Source organism: Bactrocera latifrons, unplaced genomic scaffold (assembly GCF_001853355.1).
Source record: "Bactrocera latifrons isolate USDA-ARS-PBARC rearing strain unplaced genomic scaffold, ASM185335v1 scaffold_6, whole genome shotgun sequence".
NCBI classification, from domain to species: Eukaryota; Metazoa; Arthropoda; class Insecta; order Diptera; family Tephritidae; genus Bactrocera; species Bactrocera latifrons.
In genome coordinates this window covers 1,241,915-1,250,451 of record NW_017537267.1, presented here as the reverse complement: position 1 = coordinate 1,250,451, position 8,537 = coordinate 1,241,915, and the positions used below count along the sequence as shown (strand labels likewise).

At 35.4% G+C, this 8,537-nt stretch overlaps 1 protein-coding gene across 1 annotated transcript in view; it reads left to right on the top strand.

Moving 5' to 3' along the window:
* The first annotated feature begins 4,813 nt into the window (after positions 1 to 4,813).
* LOC108974973 (transcription factor mef2A) overlaps positions 4,814 to 8,537 on the top strand; it is a 94,018-nt gene continuing 90,294 nt past the window's right edge. The window contains exon 1 of the mRNA XM_018943136.1: positions 4,814 to 4,868. The gene's annotated coding sequence lies outside the window, so the exon portion shown is untranslated. The remainder of the gene's footprint in view (positions 4,869 to 8,537) is intronic.

Genomic DNA, 8,537 nt, shown 5'->3' with positions numbered 1-8,537 from the left:
AAATTAAAATTATTAAAAAATTAGAAAATTGTACAGTTTATCCCATTTAAGAAGTTTCCACCTTGTTAGCTCGAAAATCTGCGCTTTTTCTGGAATTTTTTTCTTGAAAAGTATAAAAGATAAAAGACCAAATTTGTCGCACAATTTTCGAAAAAAAATTTATTGAAGCGGGTACCGAACAATGGCGGCAGGTTGGCGGCGACTGGTCCTCATAGCGGAAGTGGTGGCATTCGTAAATAAAATTTGAAACGCATACGAAAATTATTTCCTTAATCTGTACGATTTTTGTAATCCGTGATACGACTAGGAAAAAGAAGAAATAAATAAGCAAAAATTATGCACTTTTGAACAAAAAAAAACACAAAAAAAAAAAAACAATCACGTTGTGGCCATTTTTGCTGCCAGTTTTTATAATTTTTTTTTTTCAATCGAACAATTTTCAAAARTTTTTGCAAATTCTTGKATCAGTATAAGCTCCTGATGTGCATATTTAAACAATTTTATTTCATTTGTTCAATTTTTGCGCGTTGTAAGACTTTCACCAACCCGAAAATCATGGTTTTGAGAAAAACGCGTTTATGGTAAGCCGTGATGGATCGATGCTCTTGACAGCATTCCACTATACGACCAATAACTTTTGTCAATTAACAGGTTTCAACTTGAAATCAACTTGATAGCACATTCTTGAAAAATCTATCTATCTCAATATGCAAAAATTAAAAACCAAGCCAAACCTTCTGAAATTAAATACGTTGCAAAAACAACGTTATGTCCACAAATTGCAAAATGTAATTTACTTAAATTTAACGTCACTAGTATTATTCCATTTAAGGAAAAAATAATTAATTGGTTTCTAAGTCTAACGGCGCCAAATTGCACGAATGCGGCAACCATTTGACAAAAACTTCGGGAGGTAACACATTCACTCAATTTGGTTTTCAATAAATCGATTGCGACATTCGCTGTGTGCCTTGTGGCGCCATTCTATTAAAAACAGATATTGCCCAAGTCCATACCATCCAATTCGGGCCAAAAATTTGTGGTTATCATTGAGCGGCAGCGATTCCCAATCACAATAACATCACGGTCTTGATCATCACGGAAGAAGTACGGTCCAATTATGGAATCATGGAATACGTGTGGATAGTTGCTTGCCCAATAACGCATATATGGCTTTTTGGCGAAAACATTTAGCCAAAAATGTGCTTCATCGCTGAAGATGATTTTTCGATGAAAATGATGAGACCTCTGACTCAAAATTTCGGATCGTATATCTTTCCATGATGAAATGGCAAATCTTACTGAAGAGAAATGTCAAAAGAGTGGGAAAGCTTCGTTTGCTGTCCCTATCGGTCTACTTTGGTGGAAGATATTCACAAAAATGCCCCTCAAATTAATTTTGATGTGGCAACATCATTACTTTCATTACATTTTTTGTTCTTCACACCACTTAACTGTCCTTTTGTATGTATATATGGTCTCATGAATACTTAGAATCATTGTATCTGACTGCATATAACATACTATATTTTATGGGCTTCCCACGCTTCTTCCCTAATTGCGTTCTACCCTCAGCGTCATTTAACAAAGAAAATAGCACCAAGCGCTATTCAGTTTCCACAAAATTTAATGGTGCATTTAATGGTTTATGACCTCAAGTGTAGTGTTCTATTCAATCAAGAGAGAATACAACTTAGTGGCTTCTACTGCTTCGTTGTAGAGAGATGCATGCGTTTGCAAATGTTGTTGTCGCAATTATCTGCTGAACATAAAAGTACCTAAATTTTATTAGAAGCTCTACGAAATATTAAATATAATTACATTTTTGCTCAAATTTATAATTATAAATTGCAAAATTAAATGGAATTGTTTTGTACTTATAATTAAACAAGAATATTTCTTAAACATTCTTATGGCTTGGTGTTTGGTCTGTGGGGGATCCACTGTATTGTTTTTTAAATTGTCTTTGGGAGTACACAAACATCTACCTTCAATGCAGACAATTGTATCAAAATATCTTCAAATACTTAAAAATCTTATAATCAATTTAAAGCTAACCAGCTGATCATGTCGAAATATTTCAGAATGTATAGAACAATAAATTCATAACAAGTTGAAAAGGGTCAAAGAATATTTGAACGTAGTGGGCTTCCCTAATAAAAAAAAAAACGAGAAATGCGGAACGTTGATAGCCCGTCACTGAATTGACTTAGCGAGGATCATTCTCTCTCACCTTAGCGGAAATTTTGAAGACCCTGAAGTCAGCTCGTTATATGTCTGTCCGTCTGTACGTTCCCCCTGCGGGTAGGCGGGACCACTTCAGGTTGGGAAGGAAACCGAATATACCCATGGTAAGGCATGCCTGTCGTAAAATCCAAATGCACTATGTCTGACATTTCAGGTCTTTGTTTAAATGTCAACATGGTTAAAAGTCAGATAAGCGCTATAATATTAGTAGTTAATATTAATGATATTATAGTTTTTATATTAATTCCTAATATAAAGGCATTTGTTGTTCAAGCAACAAATGTCACCAGTCATGAGTGGGATTACTATGGACTCAAACTGGTAGTAGCCAAAAGTTACAAAAGTCATACCAAAGACTTAAATATGGTGGCACGGGGAGAAGTTAGCCCTGGGAGGAAACTCCAATCTGCTCATTGGGTTTGGCCCACCCATCATAGGGGAGTCCCACCCTAACCAATTGGAACCAAAGTATAAGTGTATGTGCAGCACTCATGCTTTGGTTCTCCAGAGTATGGTGCAGGTGCATACACTTAAGCTTTGGGGCGCTGATCAACGCATTGTTTTGATCTATGTGCTTCTAGCAATAGAAAGCACCGTGGGGCTAGGCCTTCGCAGGCAGGAACTCACGTAAAACCACAACGGACTCTGTACGTCTGTACGTACAATACGAGTTATCACACATCGTGCAAGACAACTGCTTTTTTGAGCTCCTAAAACATTGTTATGATGAGTCATTCACGGTGTAGTCCTGTCTAGACTCCTAATGACTTCTTTTTAGTCCCATATGAAAAAAATAACCTAAGAGATCAATGGGTTTCGGTACCTGAAAAAGTGGCTGATACGTTCAAACGCATGTTTTGGAGATATCTCAATCAGAGTGGCAAAGTGCTTCGAAGGTTTGTTAAAACTATTGCAACGGTGTATATCTATGATACGATATACATTGAAAATATTTTGAAAACCAAAAAACCACAGCTTACACTGAACACAGCTCTCTTTCAATAGTCGCATCAATTCTATTACGTGTAAATTTTTGTCTTTGTTGCCTTTGTCCGTCCCAATTTATCAACATCTGTCCATTAAAATTACTGTTTGCATTTTATGTTCATTCTATCTTGGAGTATGCTGTGATAGGAGACTTTTCTTAAATTTTCCCTCCGCTACTTAAAGTTTGTTGACTCCACACCGTCTTATGAGTCTCGTTTATTGCTACACCTAAATCACTTGAAATCGTAAATGTTATTAATGGAGCTATTGACTGTTGTTATATGTTAGGAAGAATTAATTTCAATACTCCTCAGCGTTGCAAAAGATTTCTCCATTTCATTGTAAAAATGAGAAAACTTTATTTGCTGATTATGCCTCTGTCAAGTGGGAGAAAACTCCACTTGATTTATTACTCCAGATTCTTCATTAAAGTAAGATTTACCAAGTGTACTTGAAGAATATTTAGATAATACAGCGGAAAATCAAAAAACCATCGACCCACAAATTTACAAACTCTTATAATAACAAGCAACATTTAAGAGCTAAACCATTAAATTCAAAAAGTATATTTTACTTTAGTCGTACTTTAGTTACCGTCAAAATGCAAATAAACTAATCTCTGCATAAAAGCAAAGTAAACCAAACGCCAATTAAAATGACGAACCAACAGAACAAAAGAGAAACAGAGGAAGAAAAAATAATAATTGTATGAAAAATGCATTAAAATATCAAAAGTGATGAAAAAGCTAAAATATTTACCTTCGACTGAAATGTTTACCTTTAGTGTATGTGGATGCTAAACAACAGAGCAACAAATAATAAAATAAACTATAAAAGCAAATGCAAGCAAAAGGCAATGATGCAAAACAAAAGGGCACAATAAGCTCGACAACACAAATAAGAAAATCGAAGTGAAATTAAAATTCAAACAAATAACTTAAACAGAGAAAAAAAAACGGTATAAACCAAACAACAAACTAAAAACCGATTTATGCAACAATAAATAATATTTGCCTAGAAATTAACATTTCGGCAAAACAAAATTTATTTAAAATATATAAAATTCTACAAAAATTCAGTAGTAATTGAGAGTGAATAAAGTGGCAACACAATAATAAAGCATAATTACGACAAATTTAATGAGATCAACTAATTCAAAAATATAAAGTTGCACAAAATCATAATCAAATATGATTGAAAATTATTACACAAAAATAAGCCAAGGGCAACGTTTTATCAGCGGCAAATATTGTCAGTAAAAATATGAAATGTGAGTTGAAAAAGCTGAAAAGTTTGCCGAAACAAAACACACGCAGTGGTGTATATCCATTTATATAAYAAATGAATAAATAAATACATACCTACTACTCGGCATTGTCCGTACGCCATGGCGTATGAGTAATTGAATATTTGAAATTCAGTGAAAAAGCGGCGTGACGGACACGCGAGCTTTTGACAAATGTAACTCATTGCTGTCGCAAATTCATTGTTTTTTTATAAATTTAAGCGATGCGCATTTCTGCGACCAGACAGTCAGTTTGACAATCAAGCAGACAGGCAGTTGTCGGAGGCTGTGACTAGCGCGTTGTAATTGGCGCACGAGTTGGCAATGTAAAGGCAAAAAAAATGGTTTGGTAAGTCATGTTTGGTTGTATAAAAAATGTAAATAAATAACACATACATGCAGAGCAGGCAAAAAAATTCTTGGGAATGTCATAAGCATACAGCAGTTATGTATGTTTTAAAGGGTTTTAGGCTTGAAGAGAATTTGTTGTGTAGTATGAAAAACTGGAAAGCTGCTGAGCTGCATTTAATCACATATGACGTATTATTTTTATTAAACGAAAATAGTTACAATTAATATCTGATATTTTAGAATTTTTATGGGTAAAATTTTCGACATTTTATTGCTGCTTAACAGAAACTAAAAAGCTGCTCTTACTATCCATTTTAGTTTTTTTGAAACTCTAGTCCGCGTCTCTATTTTTTTACATTTTTGCATTTTTCCAGCCTGAAAGCAATTATCATACTGTAGGCTATTGAAAAAACATTTTGAATTTGCAATTAGTTTTACAAATATACAAAATTACACCTAAAAGCCCCAAATTTTGATGTACATTGTGACAAAAAAGTACCGGGAAGTAGTCCCCACAAGATGTAAAACTCCTCATTCATTCTTCTATCTTCGCTGAGTTACCACTCACGCTCACCACGCTTTTCCACACTAGCCTTGATTCAGTCATAAACCACACTATGTTATCCGGTGTCACTCGTTCCGTTGTCAATTCCTCTAGATCGATTCTCTCCTTTTCCAGCCGGCAGAACAAGAAGATGTGCACTGCGTTTTCTCCGCTGCTGTCGCAAAAGGAACAACTCGACCAAACTTATAGAGATACTCTCTAAAATAACCGTGTCTCGTCAAAACCTGCATCAAGTAGAAATCTGTTTCTCCATGTTTCCTATCTAAGGAGGCAGGCACATAACCTGGTGTAACGCCGCTTATTTCCGCATATTTTCTTTGTCCGCCATCCGTATCATAGGTGATGAGGCAGGCAGCTGGATAAAATCTTAGCTAAGAACTAAAGCACCTGTAATATGCACCGGTTTGCCGATTTAAACGTGACTGCTGAGCACTATACCTTTGTACCATACAGCCATTTGTTACCTTCTTTTGCTTTGTTAGCTATGCCAGCAAGCTTCTTAATCGGACAGATCTTTCTTTTCTTCCTTTTCTGTATGCAGCTCTAATCGTTTACATTTTATCCGCTCTAATATCTTGCCAATCGTGTCCAATATACAGAGCAGTCGATATGAGTTAGAGACTGGATTAATTGTCTTCTGTAACAAGGTCACTCTCTGCTTTTTCCAGGAGGTACAATAAATTGTACTCAAATAGAATCGGGTACACATTTTGAATATATTTCAGGCAAACTGTAATAACAATTGCCCAAAGTATTCAATTATTAAATTTAAACCCTAAGGTATGAAGAATATTTTTTGTTTTTTCTTAAAAATGTATATCTATAAATAATTTATTTACCTATTTCATTTACAATTCGCATTCTATTCAGCTTTATATTCAATTTATTTTTGATAGAATTTGGTTGAATTCCCAGAGCAAACTTCAATCTTGCCGTCCAACATCAGAATAGCACAATCGTTCGGCTAGACGACATTTTATTCCAAATCGAATTATTCATTGAATGCGAGCAAAGAAATTCAAATCAATTCTTTACACCTAATTCACACCTACACAAACATACATATCAAGCTTGTCAAACATGGCAGAGCAAACATGTCGCTATCAATAATCCAAGCAAATAAAAGCGAGCACACAATGCATGTCAGGCATAAGAAAGCACAATGCATTAAAGAGATATGTTAGTTGATTCTATGCCACTTATTAATTCCACCACTCACTCTCGTTGTCTTTCACTGCAAAGCTGTGTGTAAGAACTTGACTGAAGAAATCACCTATAACCTGTCAGCGCGGCAGCTCCCAACGGCTTGATGTGTTTGGGCGCCAATAACGGGATTTTTGTTGCGACTTTACTCCTGTCGAGTGCGAAGTTTACGGCTAGATTTTTGTGCTGGTAAAGGCATCACAAATGTCGAGTGCACAAAGGAGCTGTGATTGTTTAGCCGTCCAGGTGTGCCAACATTGTGTTTCGAAGTGTGTGAATTGAGCGTCAAGGTAATCCGATTGCCCACAGAATATATTATGTAAATGGCGTTTTAATTATTTTGAAAATTTTATTTCAAAAACTTCAAATTTTTCAAAATAATACGGATAGAATGTAAATGTATCGTTATATCGAATCAAAAAGCCTCGAAAATCTTCTCGTTCTATCAAAATTGCAAGCCTGTGGGCTACAATTTTAAAATCTTTATATCTGATCTAAGGAAAATATTCTCGAGTACATTGGAGATCTATAAGTCTTAAAAGTGATTAAAAGATGATTTCTAGTGATAACCGGCATACTCTCTTTTGTAGTTAATGAATTTGGTTGAATGAAAATACGCGCTCTCGGTAAGATATGACCCAGCAGCACTAGCGAAAATTAAATCCAAATACCGCACACAATTTCGGGATCTGACCTACCGATATCAACCAAATCGACCTACGTGTGAGTTATCTCAATGAAAATTACATAGCATGTTTTACTCATAACTGTGCATTTTTTTATTTAAAATTGGATGAAAACTTGACCTAGCCTTCATGTCATGACTTTCGAGTATCCGGCTAACTTTATTCCATAGGATTAGTGATTATAATGAGGTACTTTAATGAAACGCAGGTAATATTTTATTAGTGTGGGGTGTTAATATTATGTGGAATTTGCTTAATTACATATGTATATTATAACCTATAACTAATTACTATAACTTCCAATTCTCTGTATGACGCCCTCATCGGACCTATCTACTGTGCCACTTGCAGGTCACTAAAAGCCCCCTCTCTAAGGAACCGTCGCCCACCCTGGGACCGCTTTTGCATTACTTCAGGTTGACGTATTGCTTCTTATGATATTTCCATGCCTTTGATTTTTGAAAGATCTTCTCTTCTTTACTGGTGTAGTCAGTTAGTCACCGCTTACACGATCATAGCTGAGTTAACAACTACTCATCAGACGTTTCTTCTTTTCGCAACATGGCACCAATTGAAAATTCCAAAGAAATCAAGTCCTTTTCCACCTAATCTTTCCAACGGAGTGGAGGTCTTCCCTTTCCTTTGCTTTCCTCTGCGGGTAATGCGTTGAACTTTGTCAATGTCGTCGTATATCTCATACAGCTCATCGTTCCATCGAATGCGATATTCGTGGAACCTTTTTCTCGAAAACTCGCAACGTCGACTCAACAGATGTTGTCATCGGCCATGTCTCTGCACCATACAGCACGACGCGAATAATAAAATATAGAGTATAAAATGTTTGGTTGCACCCAAACTTAGTACTTTCTTACTTGTTTAAGTCTAGCTTCTCTACGAATCAATTATAATTTTAATTCAAAGTTTTTTTTAAGATCTTGCGAATGTCAATAGTGACGATTTTGAACCTTTAAACCGAATATAATGAAGCGGCTCCGCTGAAGGTTTCTCTCTTTTTGACTTGACCCAGGCTACCGTATCTTACTCAAGTACACAGCCTTATAACTGTAACTGCCACCTAATATAGCCTAGTCGAAAAAATCATATTCAGCTTTCAATTGTCACTTTGACTAATCTATGAAAAAGCGTATATATTCATTAGTCCTACAACTTGCATTGTATGTAACATACTGTGCGTGAAATTTTCAAAAAATCA